This window comes from Plecotus auritus, assembly GCF_963455305.1.
Source record: "Plecotus auritus genome assembly, chromosome: 4".
Classification (NCBI taxonomy): Eukaryota; Metazoa; Chordata; class Mammalia; order Chiroptera; family Vespertilionidae; genus Plecotus; species Plecotus auritus.
Genome location: NC_137775.1, coordinates 158,347,126 through 158,369,679, shown reverse-complemented (window position 1 = coordinate 158,369,679; position 22,554 = coordinate 158,347,126). Strand labels below are relative to the sequence as shown.

Sequence of the window (22,554 nt, the reverse complement as noted above, 5' to 3'; positions counted from 1 at the left end):
TGAGGCTTAGAATTTAAAGGGCAACCGCTGAACTATTTCTTCCTCAGGAGGTCCTTAGAGACTTTATGGTATAGAATAAGTCAGGCCGGAGCGCGGGCTCCGGATGTCAGGTTGCTTTACAGAGTGGCCGGTCCTGAAAAACACCTCTCAGCGAGGCCAGAGCTCCATTGACTACGCGCTGCTGACAGCCTGCGTGCAGACAGGGATGGACTTCTGCTGCTGGGGAGGACTGGCGTGCGCCGAGAGGGGGGGCCGAGGGCTGGGGGAGGAGATCGGAAGGGGAGAGGTAATCCCCGGCGACTGAGCATCCCCTTTTTAGAAAGACTGAGTCTCTCCCAGGACAGCTGCTGCGGTCACACCACAAACTTAAAAGCCGTCCTCCCGCTCGGAGCGTGCCTTTCCTCGCCACCCTAGCCTCCCCAAGTCCCAGCTGGTGCCTGGCTCTAGGCCGGTGCCGGCGCGTTGCTCGGGGCCAGCAGCGCCCCCTGCCTCCCGGCCGGTCCTCTGCGGCCGCAGCCTCCGCGCTCCGCCAGGGCCGCCCGCGGCTCCGCGGCTCAGCCAGGGCAGCCGCTCCGAGGAGCTCGCGCCGGCCCGGGTCGCGCCTCCCACGCCCACAGCCGCATCCCTTCCCTCTGTCCCTGGAGGGACATCGGCCGAAGAGAGAGGGCTAGAGGCGTTCGCGGCAGGTAAGGCCGGTTTCGGGTCACCTGCTACTCTAATGGGAGGGCTCGCCAGGGATCGCGGAGTTAAACAGGGGTGACTTTATTTGGGGGTGGCTGTGGGTCCGAAGTGAGGATGCGGGTGGCCAGGAGAGGAGGAACTGTCCAGGGACAGAAAAAGCGCTCGGAGCTGACAGGGAGCGGGTGCGCGGGGAACGGACGGACGGCGAGTCGGTGCGCTGTGCTGCGCGGCGCCGGGGACAGCGTGGCAGCGGGGCGCGTCCCATCTCCCCGCCGCCGTGGCACAGCCTCCTCGTCCAGAGCTTACATCGGCGGCGGCCAGCACCCGGCAAAGTTTTCCTCTCCAGATGCGCCCAGAAACTTCGCGCCTTCTCCCTGGCTCCCTCGCCCCATCCCGGGCCGAGAGCGCGTTGGAACGTGCCCGGTGGCTTCCACCGGCGGCAGGTTCTTTTGGAGACGCCTTGGTGCGGACCGTCTGGGGAGGACTTGACCGCGGGCATGTGAGCCTCGCTCCCTCCTTTTCCCATGGGGCTGGGGGAGGGGATGGGAGACCGCGGTGATTGTTTTTGTTGTGGTGCTTTTGGGGAGGGATGAAGATGCCTTTTCCCCTGCGACTGAATCGCGATGCTCCGTCGGAAGGAAGCCTGCACCCTTCGGGACCCCGAGGGGGAAATTGGAGTCAGAGCCCAGCCACAGAGCTGGCTGTCCGGGAAACGGGGTTGCCGGGAACGCACTTTGCTGGAGCGCGACAGCCCTGGGTAACCCTCCGGAGCTGACTCCGGCTGGGAATGGAACCCAGCGAAATATCCCCTCTCCTCCGGGTGTTCCCCCCCCGCCCGCCCCGAGGTGACGCTTTAACGGGCCGCCCTGGCAGCGCCGGGCCATTTCCAACACTGGCCGATTCTCCCTCATTCTTGACTTCTGTTCAACCTCGCGCGCTGAATGCTCAGCTTGGGTCCCAGCGCGCGGAGGGGACCTGGTAGGAGGAGGAGGCGCCCAGCTCTTGCCGGTAGGCTGGAGTCTAGGGGACTGGACAGGAGCTGCACCCCAACAGCTGAGGCCACCGAGACCCCGAATCTCCTGTTACAGAGATCGGAGTTGAATGGGTGAACTTTCCGCCACTTAGGCCCATAAATAAAAGCAAGTGTCCCTAGGAGGACTCCTCTTTCTCCAGCAAACCCCGCCCATTTTTCTTAGCTACTCACTGCTCTTTGCACAAGCACAAGAAGAGAGCAGGAGAGGAGGGATTTAAAGTCTCCAGTTTAGCAAAAGGGTTCTCCTCTTGTGTGTGTGTGTGTGTGTGTGTGTGTGTGTGTGTGTGTGTGTGTGTGTTTCAGGGGGGTGTCGGGGAGGCAGAGGAGATGGGAACTTCCTGGGTCTGGTACTGCTATTGTGTAACCTTGGCAACCGCCAGGACAAGAGCGGTCATAGCCTTCCGGGTTCTGCACGTGGAAAGAAAAATGTGAAGGGTGGGGAAGGGAGAGAGCCACATGTCATCACTCCAATGATGCCTTGCTTCTCTCGTGGCTCCTAGGCCAGACAGCAAGGAGGATGAGTAGGAAGGGCAGGGTTTGGAAGGCAGCAGCCCCAGGAGGGAGTTGCTTTAACTGTGTCCAGCCTTGGAATCCTTGAGGTTCATCCCAGCAGCTAAAGCTGGCCAGAGGAGCCATCGCTGACAGACTGCAAAGTGATGGTCCAGGTCAGGGAGATGAGAAAAGACCTTGGTCCTTGGAAGAGAAAGGCCAGGAAATACCGGAAGGTGATGTGGGAAGAGATAAGAATAGGGTCAAGAGGTAACGGAGAGACAATAAAACGGTTCTGATCTGAACTGGCAACATTGCAAATGGAATTTGCCAATTTATGAAATGGAAAATTAGTGGAGAAGCAAAGGGACATTTATCAAACACATGGCATCCCAGGTGCTTTGTACATTATCACGATTATTATTACTACCAATACTACAGAAAATGTCTTTTTTTTTTAAAGATGAAAAGTAGAGACACGGGGTTAAAAATGTGGGGTGTCCCATTTTGGCTTTTTGAATCTTAAAGAATCATAATTCTCAAAAAATGGTGTTGAAGGTTAGGGGACTAGACAAAGCAGCTATTCTCATTTTAGAAATAAGAATAATGAGATATAAAGGTGTTAACTGATGTGTCCAAATATAAGCTGAGGGGCTGAGCTGAAGCTTGAATTGTTTTACCTGGATGTGGGTCACCTTCAGGCATCATCCCATAACCCTACTTAAAGGAAGAGCCTTTCTAAGATCAGTTTGCCTCTGCATATCTGTATTATAATTTGTAAGGAAAGAACATTCAAGTAATGGAATCCATGGTTGAGAATGTGTAGAGGCCACATCAAGTCTACAGGCTGAGAATCATATGTACCTGATATTAATAATCTATATTTATCCAGATCTTATTGTAGCTTATATGAATTATTAGTGGCTTTAATAATGTTAGCAAAGAATAAATTAAAAATATACATATTTTGTCAAATAGTAACCCTTGCCCCTGTTGAAAAAATTTCTGAGATTAATGAAGTTTTCCTTAGTCTTCTTATTGCCTTCATGACCTGAATATCTAAAACCTTGCTTCATATTTCAGCACCACTGGTTCAACTTTGTTAAGAATCTGTTGCCAATTCACTTGGGAGAAGTGATGATTTGACTTCTGTTACCTTCCTGCTGACTTTCTGAGAGAGAGAGAGGTTAAGGGAAAATGTCTAGCAATGCAAAATGTTTTGGAATTATCAGAGAACTATAATCAGCACAGCAGAAACTAAAAGTAAAAGGTAGAGAAATAATTATGTGGCTTTTCTTTTGCCTTCTTACAGAATTGCCTTTATAGTTACGTCTTAGTTGATGAATTTGCATTATGTTTTTGCATGGGAAAATGTACAAAGATAAACTGAAATTTTAATCTATTTCTTTTATGTGTGGGTAAGGGTGGAAGTGGGAATTATTTTTGGTAGCAGGGAAGGTCTAGAATATAAGCAATTACAAAGGCAGAGGAAGTACATGCAGTGTTTACAATGACAGGCTAACAAATCAACTACATGTTTAAACTTGAGTCATTGAGCTGAATTATTCTGAATACTAAAAAATATATTGTTTTGGGTTGGAGTTAAATTAAGATAGGAAGTTTCCTGGTGCCTTTTCTTATTCTTCATAATATATTCTTATTCCATTACATGGATATTTGGTAACTATCAAAAGGTTATCACAGACCTTAAAGAGTCCCTGAAGATGGCTCTGGAACTGGCAGGTATTTCTGCAGACTGGTGTTTGTGTACTGCTTGTACAAACTTACTAGGTTGTCACCTACATTTTTATGAAGCAGTTGGAATATCAACTCCGTAGTCGCAAGGGAAAACATTCCGATTGGTGCTGGTTGAATGAATATTAGTATATCTTCAGATTGTTATAGCTTCATTATTTTGTGGGAAAAATGTGACTGAATTTTACTGTTCTGTATGGGAATTATAATGTTTTGATGACACATGTTCCTTGGGAAGCATTCTTGCCAATTAATGAATGATTTATTTCATAAATAAGAGTAACCATTGCTCTATTTTGAAAATTATTATTCTTTCCATAAGTACATGGATTTATATAGATTACTCAAGTGAAATAACAAATATTTCAACACTCAATAACATATTCCTTGAAAGAGAAAATAAATATTAACATTTGTAAAATAAACAGTAATAACAGTAATAATAATGATTGATCATGGGCAAAATTTGTTAATCACATTATTTTTCACATCATAAACTAGGTTAAAAAAATACTACCTTACTCCAGGAAACCTTGTCCGAAATCCCTTTTTATTTTTATATCTTCATTATGCCTGTCAAGCTAATATTCTAATTTTTCAATCTTTTTTTTTTTTTTTTTACTCTTATTGTTGTTTATGATCCCTCATTAGATCATAAGAACCTTGAAGGAAGAAATTTGTCTTCTTTAACTTTTTATATTTTCAGGTTATTAGAGTGCTAAATATATTCTAGATACCTAACATACATTGACATCTAATAATATAAGCAGTTAATGGAATGATTTTGAATCTATTGCCTATAGAAAATCAGATTAAAGATCTTTGGTGTTATATTTTACTTTCTCTAAGATTTTAGGAAGGATAATTTTCTATTATATCTGAGTTTTACCCTTTCACAGAGAAAAGTGGTGTGATGCTGAGTATTTTTAACATTCTGTAAAATGTTATTTTATTTTTAATTTCTTGTATTTTTCAAGTACCGAGTTGACAAATGAGAATCTGTATCATCAATGTCCATGTTTGTTAACCTTAACTAAATAACACCTACCCAAATAATAATTAGAAGGGAGGATATAGCTAAAGCAAAATTCTTTATAAACTGAAACATGCTGATAAGCAATGCAACACCTTTTAAATTATTACAAAACTTAAGTAATAATGAGTTATACTTAAATTATTAGACACGTATAAATACAAATTATTAAAAAACTGATAGTTAAGTGCTATAAAAAGCTGCAATATATCATGAAGTGTACTGTTCATACTTAGATTTGAAATTATTTGATGACTTTCAGTCTATCTTCCTCAATATTTGACCCTTTATCTCTATGTTAATAATATTTAATAATTTCTAAAGTCATGAATCAGGATATCATTAACCAGCTTGCTAATCTTCCACTGGTAAATTTAGACAGTTTGTTCATTTTTTTTGAAAAGTTCAGTAATCTATAAATACTACCCTTCCATAGAAATGTATAAAACAAACTGAGAATTAAGTGACCAAAGTTCGTAGAATTGTCTTTGTCTTTCTGAATTTGAATCTGTCATCCCCTTAAAGATGTGGTGTCTTCTGCTTCAGACATTAGGACTTACTTTATGTCCCTTGGTTTTTCAATAGGGCAGTTAACATAACTTCAACATATTAAAACTGTTGGTTAATAGTGTGTCCTCTTAGTGAGTTTTACTAGCAAATCACAGGAAAACGGAGTATTTGCTATATTTTTCTAATTAAATAGAATTAAGCATCATTAACTGGGACTATTACTACTGAGAACAAAATCAATCAAATAAGCAAAAAAGTCTAAATTACTGAGCATCTTAAGAGAAATACAATACTATTTCTTTCTTGGAAAATAAGCAACATGGTATAGGTATATAAAGATTACATTATTAATCTACCATCAGATAAATGTTCAATTTATTTTTCCTATATTAATTATTCACTTGACTAGGTTTTCTACTTAACCAATATCTTACATATCTTAAACAGCTTTTAAGAATTATGATGCCATATTTATTCCATAAATGAGCCTGTATGACCCATATCTAATAATAGGTACATTTATTATCACTGCTTAAAAACAATGTCCAGAAAAATAAGTACCCTCCTAATTTGCTTAAATAGGCCAATGGAAATCTTTTTTTCACATCTTATATTGAGAGCTGGGCCCATGCCTAATGATGTAATAATTTCAAATTATGTCTAAATAATCTGGTTTTTCTTTGATGAATGTATACACCACTCCTTTTTTTTTTTTTTTTTAATCTTTATTATAAAGATCAGTCCTTATTGGTGAAATTCAGGCATTCTGGGATGTTGGTATTTGTTGGTGGTGCTTTTAGATAAATATTTTCTCTTCATATCTGAAGTGATTATTCTATGAAAGAAAGAAGTGTTCCCTAAGGTGAAAATGAATACTACTCATATTTGGAGGAACACTTTCAATCTTCAAATGAAATCTTCATTTCAAAGATAAATATTTGGCATATTCAGAACTCTTAATTTACTTATAATATTAAATACTGGGTCAATAGAAGTTCAAATTAATGTGATTTTTCTTATTGATACGGGGTGTGTATTTTTAATAGATCTTTTGTTATTATAGTATTGATTTTCATTACAGATATAGTTTATGATCAACATTGAAAAACTAGAAAATGCTGATAAGCATAAAGTATTTATTTTACAAATGAATTTTATATGTGACACTTTGTGCCTAGATCTTCATTTCTAATACCAAACTAGGGATTCTTGGAGAAATGGCTGACTCTAGGACTGGGGTAGGAACTATACAAGGTGAGCCTGGATCATCTTGCAGTGCCAAAAAATTAATGTCCAGAAAACACACACACACCACCACCATCACCACATCCACACTCTGATAAAGGTATGTCAGAGAGTCATAGGAACCGACTGAAAGAACTCCCTGGCCAAAGCTGGAAGAATTTGAACAAAAAATAAATTAGTATTGATTATGACCCAAAGTATAAAATAAATATTCATGAGACCATGATAAGATAAATAAATGATTGAATATATTAATAAACAGGGAAGAAGAGACAAATCTCCCATGCAGTAGAATTTAAAGTAATATGTAACTACGCTGTCCTCAAGGAAGAGGAGCATAATGGCTACTTTGATGTGTGAGATGAGCATGGTCACTTCTTACAAAAAGTACAGGAAAGAGGAGGAAAGAGTACTTTACAATGAATGAGCCCAGGAAGCACTATCTCAGCCAGATGGCCAAGGCCAACATCAACAGCTGTAGAGAATGCTGATAGTATGTGCCCTTGATATGATGGGATGAAAACAGCACTTTACCTCTGCAATCTTCCTCATAAAAACCCATAACCAGAATAACTAGAGAGAAGCATCAGACAAATGTCAATAGAGGGGCAGTCTACAATACACTTAACCATTATTCCTCAAACCTGTCAAGATCATCAAAACCAAGGAAAGTCTGAGGTACCACCAAAGGTAAGAGGAAGCCAAAGAAACACAAATAAAAGTAATGTGGTGTCCTGGATGGAACCCATGGAAGGAAAAAGACCATTAGATAAACACTAAGGAATCAGTACAAACTATGTACTATAGTTAATAATGTATTAATATTGGCTCATGAATGATAACAAATGTCTGTAGTAATATAAGATCCTATATAATAAAAGCCTAATATGCAAATTGTCCACTCAACCGGGAGTTTGACCAGGAGTTTGACCAGGGGGTGGGACTGGCCAGCCAACTGCCCACAGCCCCTCCCCCTGCCCAGCCCTGCCCCGGCTGGCAGCTATGGCAGGTTGCCAGAGGAAGGGAGGCCCCGGCCAGCAGCTGGCAGCCAGCAGCCGGCAGCTGGCAACTGCTAGGGACCCTACCCATGCAAAATTTCGTGCACTGGGCCTCTAGTATAAAAATAATAGAGGAAACTAGGTGTGGGTTATAGGGGAACTCTCTGTAATATTTTCTCAATGTTTTTATAATTCTAACACTGTTCTGAAAAAATAAAGTATATGTTTAAAAGTGAGATTGCAAAACATATTGATTAACCATGGTGAAAAATTTTATAAAAGGTGAATATTTCTCTGGTCAGCAAGGTTAATGTCATTCAATTAAATGCTTACTTTATTCCCCTAGTTCAAGGTACTACTAGTCTGCCATTTTTATACTGTTAATGCAAAATATAATAATTATAAACTCATATTTTTAAAGAACTATTCTCATAATTACTTATTTTTCTAAATAAAATGTATTATTTGGCCCCGGCCAGTGTGGCCAAGTTGGTTGAGCATTGTCTTGTGCATGAGAAGTCTCTGGTTCAATTCCCAGTGGGGGCACATGCCCTGGTTTGGGTCTGGATCCCTGGTCGGGGGGCGTGTAGGAGGCAGCCAATTGATGTTTCTCATTGATGTTCCTCTCTCTCTCCCTCGCCCTACCTCTCTCACTAAAATCAATAAAAACATATTTTAAAATGTATTATTTGGATTACTAAAAATTTCCAGATCACCATTATTATAAGTTCTTGTGCAAAGAAAGCTATGTATTAGTCATGTCCTATAAATCAATATTCAATATTAAAAGAGAAGGCAAACTTTTTTTCCTACTTCTTTCTTTGCTATTTTATTGATATTGCCAAGATTTATCATCAGTGCCAGATGTCTTCAGGTATGGATGATGATTATGTTTCCAAAATTCTTGCCAAAATGGCTCCATGACTATTCTCATCTTTGAACCTCAAGGAATCTACTATGTTAAGTATGTTAAAGATGATTTCCTATGAAATATTATATGTATAATAAACATGTAACTGCTACATTGAAAATTAAAAGTGTACCTATTTGTCCTCTATCTCCCCCAAAATTTCTAGAAGCCGAGATTAATATATGTGCCAGCCAATGTAGGGTGGGTAGGAAATAAGGGCCACCATTTCCCTTTCTACCTATTATATATGTTTTCTCAAGGCTTTCACTCACTCTCCACAGACACTTGCTCTCTCTGTGTGTATATACATATGTATATATAAGTCACATGTTATTCCTTCTCTTCCTTGTTTCAAATTGTTGCAACATTGTTTAAAAAATTTGTTGTTTACTCTCTTTTAAGTAAGCTCTTACAATTGGACCAAAAGTCTTGTAATTTTACTGTTTTTATGTAAGCTTTCATACAATGCTGTCTTACTTTTTGTTACCTCATATTTATAATTATTTAACAATTACCAGATTCTATACTCTACAGTTAATTACAGTTTCTGCTGAATTTGTGTTTTACTGTGGCAATTGTTGAGAAATTTAGGCATGCTTAAAAAAAAACCGTTTGTTTTGTTTTTAGTTTGTATGAGTCATGACATAAAACATTTCAAGGACTTGTTCGGGAAAAGTTATGGAACCTGATCTCAGAATGTGTGACTAAAATACTTTTTTTTGTGTGTGTGTGTGTGTGATATCCCACCAAATTCCCTGAAAAAAAGAAAATGTCTGAAAAAGACTCTAATCAACAAGATTAATATGCTCTGGACTCTCACTGGAATCTTAGGTTCAGCGTTTTCTTTTTGTTACACAAAATAATTTAACAACTTTTTTTGATATAAAGAGATCATGCCTACAGTAACTTAACCTAATTAAAAAGAGGAATGAAAAAGTAGAATATTCTGACCAAAAACTTTTAAAGTATATACTTAGATTTTATAACAAAGATAGATACCATTTATACTTTTGCATTTTTTACTTCCTCTTAATAAATTTTAAAGTACTAGTTCTCTTGTTTTATTTCCTACCAATATGTTTTTAGGTAATTGATGGCTAATGAAATCATAATTACAACTAGAGGGCTATTTTAAAAAAAATGTCTTTGTTAATGAAGATCATCATCTCAAATTTTACCAATTTTGAGGTTTACCTTTCCATATTAGAGGACAAATTCTTTAAATAGTAGAGCAATTGTATACTTATTAATTTTATCCTTGACATATCTTCTCATTGAAAATTCACTCTTTTGGCCACATTAGCTTCTGTCTTATGTTTTCATATAGTAACCTAGTTAGTGTGTAAAAAATTGCTCCTGAGCAGGTTGGTGGAGGTTAAGTAGCCAGACTATTCTGTCTGCAAAGTATTTGCATGATGAAATGGTGGCAGATGAGTCATTTGTAATTTTATAATGGAAAGTTAATCCAAGTCAAGATTATCTTATCAACTTTTTAAGTTAAGACTTTTATCACCTGTGAAGCAGCTGTTCAAAAGCATTTCTACTGGGTATATAGATGAGAGAATAACATTCCCCTCTGTTTGGCTTGATTCACATTTCATAGAGCCATGGGGATTGTTGTCTTAGACTACACTGAGAAGAGGTTTGGCAGAGAATGTTCATTGTTCAGGTTTTAAAAAGGGCAAGTTTTTGGCAGTAATAACTTGCATGGAGAAGGAATGCTGTGCTTACACATGTGGGCTCAATAAACCCTACAGAAAGCTCGGGCTAAGATCCTACGGAAGTCTCCCTCCACCTCCCCTGTCTCTGGATGTTGACTGCTTAGCACTCTTCTTTTGTTGTGTCACTATCGCATAGGCCTGTTCATATTCCGGAAATGATACTTTTGACTCATCTTGCAAAAGTTATGCTTGCAGGGAGTAATCATTTCATATCCTGTGCACTTTCATTTGAAATTTATTTAAAATAACAATTGCATTTAGATCTGCTTTCTGCTGGTGTGTATCAGTCATACAGCCATCACCTGCATGACAGCCAACAATCACCCCTTTTATATTTTTGTCACTCTTGGTTAGTTCTAATCATCAGAAATAGACATTTAGAGGTTCCCCTTTTTCCTATACACACAGAATTGAAAAGTGTTTTTGTAAGTCAGGTAAATTGCTCAAATCAATTATAAAAAGACAAACCAGTGTCAACCACATGGGCCAACAATCTCTGTGTTCTTTCCTCCTGGGGCATCGGCTGTGCTGATTTCTCCTTTCATTTGGAATAATTTTGTCTTTCACTGCCACCACCTTTCCTGACCCCCAAATGATGTCCACTCTGCATGCCAGCCTCACACATGTTCACTACATCTTGCTTTGAAAAGTGCTTTTCACTCAAATTTTATCTGTCCTTAATATCTTTTACAGTTCCTAATAACTGTTACTTTTTTTCTTCTAGCATCACAAGACTTAAGGTTTTGAAATGGTTACCTCCACATCTTTCTCCATATTCTTATAGCATATGACACACTCTTATAATAATTAATATGCATTTTCTAGTGCTTTAGTTGAAATTAATTCATTCGGAGTCCATTGCCTCTGTTTTTTTCCTCTTGTGACTACTTTGGATATGTAATTCATCACAGGTTTATTTCACACATATAGTCCTCATCATAAAGGTTATTTCACACACATTCATATGACTCTAGATTCCCTTCTATCTCTAATTCCCTTTTTATCTTTTATTTAATCCAAGAGGTACTTACAGAGTGCTGCTATGTGCTAGGCACTCTAAAAGTCTCTGATGAAATACAGATGAAAAAACATGGCTGCTATCCTGAAATAGAAAATTATAAAAGAATTCATTATCATGGCTCAAGTTAATCTCTTTGTGATATTAAATCTAAGCACAAGGTCTTATTCATAATCTTGGTCTTTTCTCTCTACAGCATTTCCTTTAATGATGTCATCTTCTTTCCTAACGCTGCTTGTATGTATGTGGAGATGATGCCCAGAGTATTATCTCCAACCCCAACTTCTCTCGCAGGTCCCATTTATTTTACCACAACATTACACTGGTGGATTAGACCCTACTGCTAAATACTCTATCAGTGGTTCCCAATGTGGGGCACCCCCCACAGGGGGGCAGTTTGATTTTTAAGGGGGACAATTCGAGAACGAGTTATTAACAGTGACTTTTTTGCATTTTTTATGGTTCTAGGGGCCTCGTATACAGTATATACATATATAGTGACATATTTATGCATTTCAGTTCTCTATTATGTTTTGAAACTTTGCTATTTTTTCATATCACTTCCTATTACTTTTTAAAACACTTTCTTCCTCAGTACTTCAACTGTCCTTTCATTCTTTTATTTTTCCCTTTCATGGAAGCCATGTTCTCTGGAAGCTGGTTTAGACCAAGTTAATGGCCTTTTAGGCTTCCTCCACATTGATAGGAGTTCACTTTTTGAATAAGAAGAATTATATGGTATGGGGGGTGGGCATCAGGATTTTAGAGATGCTTAGGTGGGGCATGGCCAAAAAAAGGTTGGGAACCACTGCTCTGTATGGAGGTCACTCCGGTAACTGAAAGTCTCAGAGTCTTATTCAATTTGTGTAACTTGAAACTGGGGCTTTAACGTGTGGAAGGGAACATGGTGCAAGGCTAAGACTATGTGAGCAGACAGACAGCCCAGTTTAGCTCCTGCCTCTGTCACCTCTTAGCTGTGTGATTCAGACAAATTACTTGACCTTTCTGCATGTTTCCCATCAGATTACTGGGGGTTCATGCAAGTCCTAGCCTTGCAGGATTATTGTGAGGAATATGTGGTTAATATAGATTACTCAAATACTTTATGGCACGTTATAGTATCTATGTATCATTTCTTTATCCCCACATAGGTTATGCATATTGCACCTAGATCAGATTCTCATGCCATCTATGCACTGCTCTATGGCCTTCTGGTTTTTTATATGCTGAGTTCTGTTCACTTCATGCAGAGAACAGTCCTTTGGTGACCTCCCTCAAGTATATTCCTGGAGAAGAGAATGCCATTTTAGAATTGACCATTACCACCTCCTTCTTTTGCATAAAAGTGTGTTTCAAGAGACATAATTTGGGAAACACTGCAACAGACCATGATATATAGGATGTGAGGGAGAATCCAGGGTAAAGGAACCCTTCATTGCTAGTTATCATAGAAGCAGCATCTAGTTATAGAGGCTAAATATCAAGTAATACAATTCTTAGGAGCCACATCTAAATTTCCAGCCTTATTTCTTGGCACCCCAAGGTTCTTTAGCTATCCACTACTGGATTTGCAACATGGCATGTGTCCTTGCTGAAGTGCCCCGTCCCCAAATATGCAGTACAGATTTGTTCCACAGCCTCCTCCACATACACTTATTTTTTTTTAACCCGATGAATAGATATTTTTTAACCCTTCACCATGGGCCTGCTGTCATTTTAATCCTCTTGTCTATAGCTTACTTCCACTGTATGGACACTATCTTGTCCCTATAACTCTCCTAACCAGGTATTGTTCTTGACATCTCTCATTTAATGCTCTATTCTTTGGTTTCAGAAGACTCTGTTGTAATCCTCTTTACAAGAAAATCTAGAGAAACAAATGACCTAATTCACTGTCCACCACTTGAGGACATGGAGATACGACCAGTGACATTCTCCTGTAGTGCAGTCTCCTGCCCAGGGACTTGACTTTTTCTAGACAATTTACAAGTGCTGACCTTTTCCTACAAGAGCTCTTTAGCTGTAAGAGAACCAAGATTCCTTACTCCCTAAATTTGGGACTTGAGGGGACCTTGCAGAAACTTTCACTACAGAACATGTGGAATCAAGTTGGCTAAAGGAAGTGAAGCCCTCATCTGTCAAGGGCATTTAAGAAGAGCGCAGAGATAAATGAGTAACTCCTGCTTCTAGGTGTGAGCCATCTAACATGCAAAGAGCATCTTTGTCCCATGCCACCTCATCTGCTTGGCAGTTCTCTAGACTTTAACTAGCTAATAGAAGCAGCAAGTATGTTAATCAATGATATTTTTCAGAAATTGAACTTAAAGGTCATTTTAGCTTCTGAGCAAGTGGAAGTGAAACTGAATAATGTTCTAGTTATTTAATGGGAAAATACTTTACTAATGCCTTTCTTGGTTTCAGAGTAGTCTATTCCCATAATTGTTACTTTTGCATGTGACTACTCATCAATATACCTTATATTACTCATAATTTGTTATGTATATATTCTAAATTAATTATATACTTTATACCTATCTTATATTAATAAAATTTATATAAAACCCTATTTCTATTTCATAGAAGGTGAAATGTATTCAATAAGATTTACTTGAAATATTTTCTAAATAATCAAACAGCCTATAACTCTACAACATGCATTCTAGGAATATTAAATATTTTCTTATGGTTCATTTTGACTTTAGCTTATTTTCATTCAAAAGAATGTTAAGAACAAAAAATACATTGTGAAAGTAGCAGACAACATGTTAGTATTCAGAAAATAATATTCCTAAAGTTCAATTTTACAATCTAAATACAGGGTGTCCCCAAAAAATGTATACATATTTTTTTCTGATAACTCAATTGATGTTTCTTTCTTTTCAAATTTAATCCATTGGAATTAATAATTATTTAAATTGTGTATACATTTTTTGCACCCTATATGTTGAATTTGTGCATTCTCCAATCCAGAATTTTGGAATTTTTTTCAACATGGTGTATTTTGTTAAAACTTTAACAGAACTAGTAAGGTTTTTGTTTGTTTCTTTGTTTTGTTTTATTCCAGCCTTGGAAATAATCAGGGTGTAAGCCTGATAAGCTGTTAGTCTCAGGATGTCTATTTGGAAATACTTCTAATTAAGAAATAGTAATTAGTAAAATCATTTTTACCTTCTTTGTCTCATAGACTCATAATATTTCAGAATTAAAAAATAAAAAACACCTGAGAGGATGTCTGGTCCTATTGTTTTTTATTTTTATTTTACAGAGACAATTGTGGATGAAGTAATGTGAATTCTCTCTCTTCCTCTTTACCCCTCTCTGTTCTTCCTTTCTTCCCTCTCTATTTCCTTCCTTAAACATGAAAGAACATCTATATTCTAAGATGGGTGCTGACTGTTTGGAGAGGAATGGCCCCGCACTTGAGTAATTCATAACCCCTGTTTATAAGACACTACTTGTAGTGTGTGTGGAGGCACACAACTGAATAAACACAAAGCTGAGATTATAATTGAAGTCTCTTTACTCCTGGAAGGACAGACATCCTACTTCTTATTGCTGTAGACCCCGATAAGAAAGATTCATTTGATGGGATCCCGGAGAAAGAATTTGTCTGCTGGGATGAACTTACCATGGTCAACGAAGGGCTCGCATTTTATAAATAATAAGAGCCTAGCGGCCATTTCTGACAGGAGCTCCTTATGTATTCTGAATACCAGGAAGGGCCTCAGACTGAACTCTCAGCTTCCTGCACTGTGCCCTGTTTGTTTATGCTGTCTGGGTCAAACACTACAGGCAAGTCCTGGTTTCCTCTTTCTACCAATGGACTGAGGCCTCCCCTGTCCAATGAGAACTGCACGGTTTGAACACTTCATTTACATAAAACTGACCTAATTGATAATCTGCATGGGAACTTTTGCTATTGCAATACAAGAGGGCCTCCCCTTTGAGTCCATGGAACACAGTTTACCTGAATTTGTGTCTCCCAGGCTGTGGTTCCTTTTTGTTCAAAGATGCTTTTTATTTTTTATTATAGTTGAAAATTAAATTTGGTTTACACTGATGTTGACAGGTTTTTTAGAAAATAAATCTAATGTGTCCTACTGGAATTGTTGAGTCAGACCCAGGTAAGGTGACAACTACTAGTGACATAATGATGACTATTTCTGAAAGACCAAATTAACTATTTGTATCAGATAACCAACATGGCTATGGGATAAGCATGGCAAGTACAAGAAAGCAGGAGTGAAGCAAGAGGAACACAAGGGAGAGAATTCCTTTGTCTTTAGAGATTTTTTTTTATTTATTTCAGAGAGAAAGGGAGAGGGAGAGAGAGAGAGAAACATCAATGATGAGAATCATTGATCGGCTGCCTCCTGCACACCGCACACTGGGGATTGAGCCCACAACCTGGGCATATGCCCTGACCAGGAATTAAACCTGGTTCGTAGGTCAATGCTCAACCACTGAGCCACCCCAGCCAGGCTTGGGGATTTTAACTAGGAGCATAACCAATTAAGCCTTCAGGATTTTCTGCACTTGCAGTGGCTCTGCCCCGCTAGCCAACTATCTTTGTTTCCAGGTCAGACTGACAGACAAGCACCTCACCTATGTCACCAGGACTTCACTGAGCATGTACCCATCTTCTCTTTTCTCCCAGTGATCTGCAGGGAATGGCCCGGGATTCCCTGTGGGAAGTGTGAAGCTGTAGCTTCCTGGGGAAGCTGCCCAGATGGCCATGCTTATAATGTCTGGCCTTCCCTTTGCTTTCTTCCTACTTTAATATTAGCTAGTTAGTTACTATGGTAACACTGGGGCCATAGAGGGAAATCCTACAGTCTTGAGTAAAATAGTTTTTATAATAATAGTAAATGACATGAGAGCACAAAAGGAATCAACTCTCTCTCCCACTCATCCCTTGCAATTGCCTGTTTTCTAGTCTGTGTTCTCCATTATAATATAAGCTTTATGAAGGCTGGAATATGTCTATCTTGATCACCATGCTATCACCCCTGCACTAATAACTACATGGTAGATGATCAGTAATAACTGTTAAATGAATGGGTGATTCTTAAATAAAATGAATGTGTCTGTGAAGAGTCCTTTGTGATACTCTCACTGGTTTAGGACATTCAGGAAGGTTCTTCCAATCTGGCAGCTGTGAAATCTTTGATTTGCTTTCTCTTTCTTATTTGAGTTTATCATCTGACTTAGGTTGTTATCTATTGATTTTAGGATGACTTTATCATTCAAGAAACCTAAACCAGGGAAAGATTGAAGGCAATTGCCCTCATGTGCATTCTGTAATTCATTTGTAAAGAGAGGCTTTTGGTAGTAACTCAGTTACTGAAAATAAATAAAAAATAATAAAATGAGATCATACTTAACCATTGATAAAAGTTGTTAAGATATATTTGCTGTTAATCGTTCCTTGTATACTTTATTCTGCGTAGTTTTTGGAATGAAGCTCTCTTGAAATTGGTGCAAAATGCTAAGTAATGGATAAATTATATGGTCAGAGATGGGTCCTTTTTCCACATTTTTTAAACAACTCTGGTTCAAAATGCTGTCAGGTCATTCAATTATAGTGTGGACTTCAATCCAAAATAAATATTCACATAAAAATATTCATGTTAACAAGTATACAATGTGCTTTTAGTTTGTTGCTTATAGTTCTTTCTTTATAGAAGGTATAGACTCATCTAATATGTTGCCACTTTCCATTCATCATCTGGGTGTGAACAAAAAGAGATAACAATGTCACTCATGCATTCTTGATGTGATCACTTTTATAAAAGAAACCAAAAGAAACATTTCCCAACGTATTTATCATAATTCTACCAGGAAGCAGATGTGCACTCTTAGTTTTATCTTACTCATGTATTTATTTATTGCATTACATCTTTCAACTGTGGATATTTTCCTGCAGAGGGAAATTCCATCCTTCCTGGAATAATAATTCCCGAAGTTTTATATGTATTTTTTTAAACTGGTGAGTTGATGTAAAAAATACCCTCTTCCTTCTTATGTGTATTCGTCTTTTGATTCTATCTCTATATAGGTAGAGCTTAAACAAATGGATCTCTGACAAGAGTATCAGATTAATAGAAAATTATATCATATAAAGGTGATATGTGTAATAACTCAACCCCCTGTCATTCTAGCTTTTTCATTATTTTTTTTTTCATTCTTGCTGAAATGATTTATGTCTCTATCAGAACATCTCCACCCTTGACTTCCCTCCATATTTCCAGAGACTCCTGGCTTCACGTCTCCATGTATCCAGCCTATTATAACATTTCATATGCTGATGCTTTGATATAATTTCTTACACAATGATGCCTAATCCGCTTGAGCTCTATTGTCTCCATGTGGATTTCTATTCACCTGTGTCTAATGAAATACCTGCTGGTTCACTAGCCACCCTTGCTGGTGGATATTTCTTTAGTGCCAATTCATTTCTGATGGTTTCACAACACCATTCAGCCATTTTTTGACAAATTTGATAATTAATACTCATATTTGCCACACCTATATGCTGTCATTCAAACAATGGAATGATGTGTTTCTTTGGCCATAGTCTGTTATACCGTCTAGTACAAAACCTCTAACTCATGTTTCCTTATCTAACTTTATATCTTCCTGGCCTTGAAATGTGTAAAGTAAAACAGGGATTTAAAACATTTTATTTTCTTTACTGTGCTTCTTAACCTCTTTTCTTTGTTTCTATTATCACTATCCAACTACTAATCTGAATTTTATACAACAGTTACCTCTAATGTAATGTAGACCATGTGTTTTAGGCTTAGTCATTTTGGGTTCCCATTTATTGGCTAGTTGGCTTTGGACATCTTATTATATCACTACATTTTAGTTTCCACATCTATAAAATGGAGTAATAAGAATATTTAAGCCGAAACCGGTTTGGCTCAGTGGATAGAGCGTCGGCCTGCGAACTGAAAGGTCCCGGGTTCGATTCCGGTCAAGGGCATGTACCTTGGTTGCGGGCACATCCCCGGTGGGAGGTGTGCAGGAGGCAGTTGATCGATGTTTCTCTCTCATCGATGTTTCTAGCTCTCTATCCCTCTCCCTTCCTCTCTGTGAAATATCAATAAAATATATTTAAAAAAAAAAGAATATTTAATAGGTTACTGTGGGGGTTAAATAAGTCAATATGGGTTCACAACTTAGAACAATGTCTGTACCTTAGTTATCCCTAGATAAATGTTAGCTGCTATTATTATGACTTTCCTGTGCTATTTCCAGTTAGTTCAGCAATTTTTTAAAAAAATCCCCTTATTTCCATTCTCACTGCCAGCACCATGATCCAAAACTTCATAATCTTTTGCCTGAATTATTTAATATTGTCCTAACTCATATTCCTTTTCTCATTAAATTATAAGCCCTAACCAATTTAGGATGTTGCATTACATAACCTTTATCTTAATCATGAACACTATATTTGGTTAAGATCAAGGTCTGATAGAAAAATATATAAACAAAACTAAAAATTATGTAAGTACTATGTGTGTGTATGAGTATGTATATGTGTGCATGTGGATGAGATAGTAAAAGTGAAAGCAACCGTATTCTAACCAAATTAAATACTTATGGTTATTAAACCTGCTCATGTTAACCATATTCTTGGCACATTCTTCAGTTGATTAAAAAACTACTGAAGCATGGAATATATGGAGACCACATGTCCTTCGTTTCTTACACCACACACTTGCTCCTATTTTATATGAGAGGGATCAAAATTGGTTGATGCTCTTCATTTGTTTAAAGGGGTGACCTGATGTAAACTTAAATGCTGTAATTTTTAAAAATTGATATACATATGCATCAAGTTGTTGAAAAATCACAATAAAACCATTGTAGGTAAGGCATGATTTTCCCTTGATAATGTGTTCCCCTCATTACCAACTATGCTTGGTTGCCACAGTTATTCTCTCTGCCCTAAGTAATGTCAGAATCTCATTTAAATGCCTTATGTAGGCATAATTTAGCTGTAATCTAACTTTGCTGCTTAGATCACACTTATCTTAGGCACAAGAAACTATGACATCACCTCTTTCCTCATGCCATACCTATGTGTCTCTTGAAATAATACCCAGTTTCTAATTCTATATTAAACAACATCCCTGAAATGAAATTTTCATTGAGTCCACTTCATTTTCCTTCCATCTCAATCAAGAAATAATTTTTAGCCGAAACCGGTTTGGCTCAGTGGATAGAGCATCGGCCTGCGGACTGAAGGGTCCCGGGTTCGATTCCGGTCAAGGGCATGTACCTTGGTTGCGGGCACATCCCCAGTGGGAGGTGTGCAGGAGGCAGCTGATCGATGTCTCTCTCTCATCGATGTTTCTAACTCTCTATCCCTCTCCCTTCCTCTCTGTAAAATATCAATAAAATATATTTAAAAAAAAGAAATAATTTTTAAACTGTTGAATTCATGTTTTATATCTCTTTTGGATCACATTCTGCCTAAATGATAGCTATTTGTATACACATTTTTTTAAAGTACATTGTTAGCTCCATTAGTAAAGGAGCACTTTTTATTGACCAGCTACAAACAAAATACAGTGGAGTGGAATCTCATACAGGTTCTAAATTCTAAGCCAATATTTAAAGTTAAATTGCATACTGTCAATATTATCATAGAAAGCTGCTAAATAATACATAAAATGTGTTACAGCATTTATGTGCTACATTGACATTCAGTCTCTCAAGAATATATAACATTGAAAGTGTTCCTTCTGCATCGGATTAAGTCACTGATTCTTCACTTCAGCACAGATGAAGTAACTGGCTTGTATTTAGAGGCTGTGTTGCATGAAAAACTCCATGCATCTTTATATATGAAAATCAAAAACAGCTTGGTGAGATGCTCAGACTATGAGAACTGAAAATGACTAAGGGGGTTTTTCCTCCTTAAAATTGTTTTTAAAAAGCTCAGTAGTTCAAAAATTCTGTCTGTCTCCTTGATTTTCATGAAATTTGGTTGTCCACATTCATAAGAGTTTGGGTAGATAGATAAAAGGTGATAGGTGATAGATAGGTAGATAGATAGATAGATAGATAGATAGATAGATAGATAGATATAGGTAGATAGATAATAGAGGTTTGGGTACAATATATGAGTTTGGGGGGGACTGTATCAAACTTTAAAACTTCTGTGCATCAAAGGAAACAACAAAATGATAAGGCAAACTTTAGAATGGGAGAAAATATTGGCACATCATATATCTGAAAAGGGTTACTATTTAGAATATAGGCTGTCTCAAAAAATGTAAATGCACAATTTGAATAATTATAAAGTCAGTGTTTATTAAAACACATTCCATTTTCAAAACTGAGCTATCAACTCTTAAAGTGTGTATACCCTTTTTGGGACACCCCGTATATGAAGAACTCCTACATCCCAAAACAACAAAGAACTAATGAACAATAAACAAAGAACTTCAATACACATTTCTTCAAAGAAGATATATAAATGGTTATAAAGCATATGAAAAGATGCTTAATATCACTATTCATTAAAGAGATACAAACCAAAACTACAGTGAGATAGCACCCTATTAAAATGGCAACTGTGCAAAGCCACAAAATAAAAAGGATTGATGAAGATGTGGAGAAATGGGAACTCCTATGCACTGCTGGTGGGAATGTGAAATGATCCAGCTTCTTAGGAAAACAGTATGGAATTTTTATAATAAAATTGAAAATATAAATACCATATGATTCAGCAAGCCCACTTTTGGGTACACAGTAGTTCCATATTATCCGTGGTTTCACTTTCCACGGTTTCAGTTACCCAAGGTCAACTGTGGTCTGAAATATTGAATGTAAAATTCCAGAAATAAACATTTCCTAAGTTTTAAATGGTGCACTGTTCAGAGAAGCATGATGGAACTCTGTGCTTCCTGCTTCATATCTCCTGCCCAGATGTGAATCACCTATTGGATCCACACTGTGTATACTACCCACCCGTTCGTCACTTAGTAGCTGCTAGTTATCAGATCATCTGTCAAGGCGTTGCAGTGCTTGTGTTCAAGTAACGTTTATTTTACATAATAATGTCCCCAAAGTGCAAGAGTTGTGATGCTGACACTTTGGATATGCTAAAGAGAAACCATATAGTACTTTCTTTAAGTGAAAAGGTATGTATGTATAGGAACAAAAACATAGTATATACAGGGTTCAGTACTATCTACAGTTTCAGGCATCCACTGGGTGTCATGAAATGTATCCCCTCTGGATAAGGGGAGGCTACTGTATATTCAAAAGACTTGAAAATAGGACTGGTGGTGTGGCCAAGTGGTTGTGCATTGACCTATGAACCAGGTTGTCACAGTTTGATTCCCCATCAGGGCACATGCCTGGGTTACGGGCTCGATCCCCGGGGGATAAGGGGGCATGCAAGAGGCAGCTTATCACTGATTCTCTCTCATCATTGATGTTTCTATTTCTCTCTCCCTCTTCCTTCCTCTTGAAATCAATAAAAATATATTAAGAAAAAACCTTAAAAACAGGATCTCAAAGAGATATTTGCATGCCCATGTTCATTGCAGAATTATTCATAATAACCAAGAAGTGGGAACAGTCAAACTGTCCATCAATAGATAAATGGACAAAATGTGGTGTACATGTACAATGGAAACGTATTGAGTCTTAAAAAAAAAAAAAAGAGAAGGAAATCCTGTCACATGCTACAATATGTGTAAACCTTGAGGTCATTATGCTAAATGAAATAATCCAGTCACAAAAGACAAAGACTATATTATTCCACTTATAGAAAAATCTAATCAAACTCATAGAAACAGAAAGTAGAATGGTGGTGTCAGGGGTTGGAGGGAGGGGGCAAAGGGGAATTGTTCCATGGACATAGAGTTTCAGTTTAAGATGAAAAAGTTTTGCAGATGTTGCACAACAATGTGAATATACATAACAATATCGAGTTGTACATTTAAAAATAGTTAAGATGGTAAATACCATGCTACATTTTTAAATCAAAATTAAATATGATTTTTAAAATACTAGTGTAAAGAACCAATTTAAACCCAGGATGACTGGCATTATATGATGTAATGGTTCAATTCAAGTTATTATTCAAGGAAAGCTTCAATATAAAAGCATTGTTTAAAAGAGCAGACTTTTGCTC

General features: G+C 37.9%; 1 protein-coding gene across 1 annotated transcript in view; it reads left to right on the top strand.

The window, feature by feature from the left end:
- The first annotated feature begins 317 nt into the window (after positions 1–317).
- SEMA3D (semaphorin 3D) overlaps positions 318–22,554 on the top strand; it is a 198,202-nt gene continuing 175,965 nt past the window's right edge. The window contains exon 1 of the mRNA XM_080667041.1: positions 318–686. The gene's annotated coding sequence lies outside the window, so the exon portion shown is untranslated. The remainder of the gene's footprint in view (positions 687–22,554) is intronic.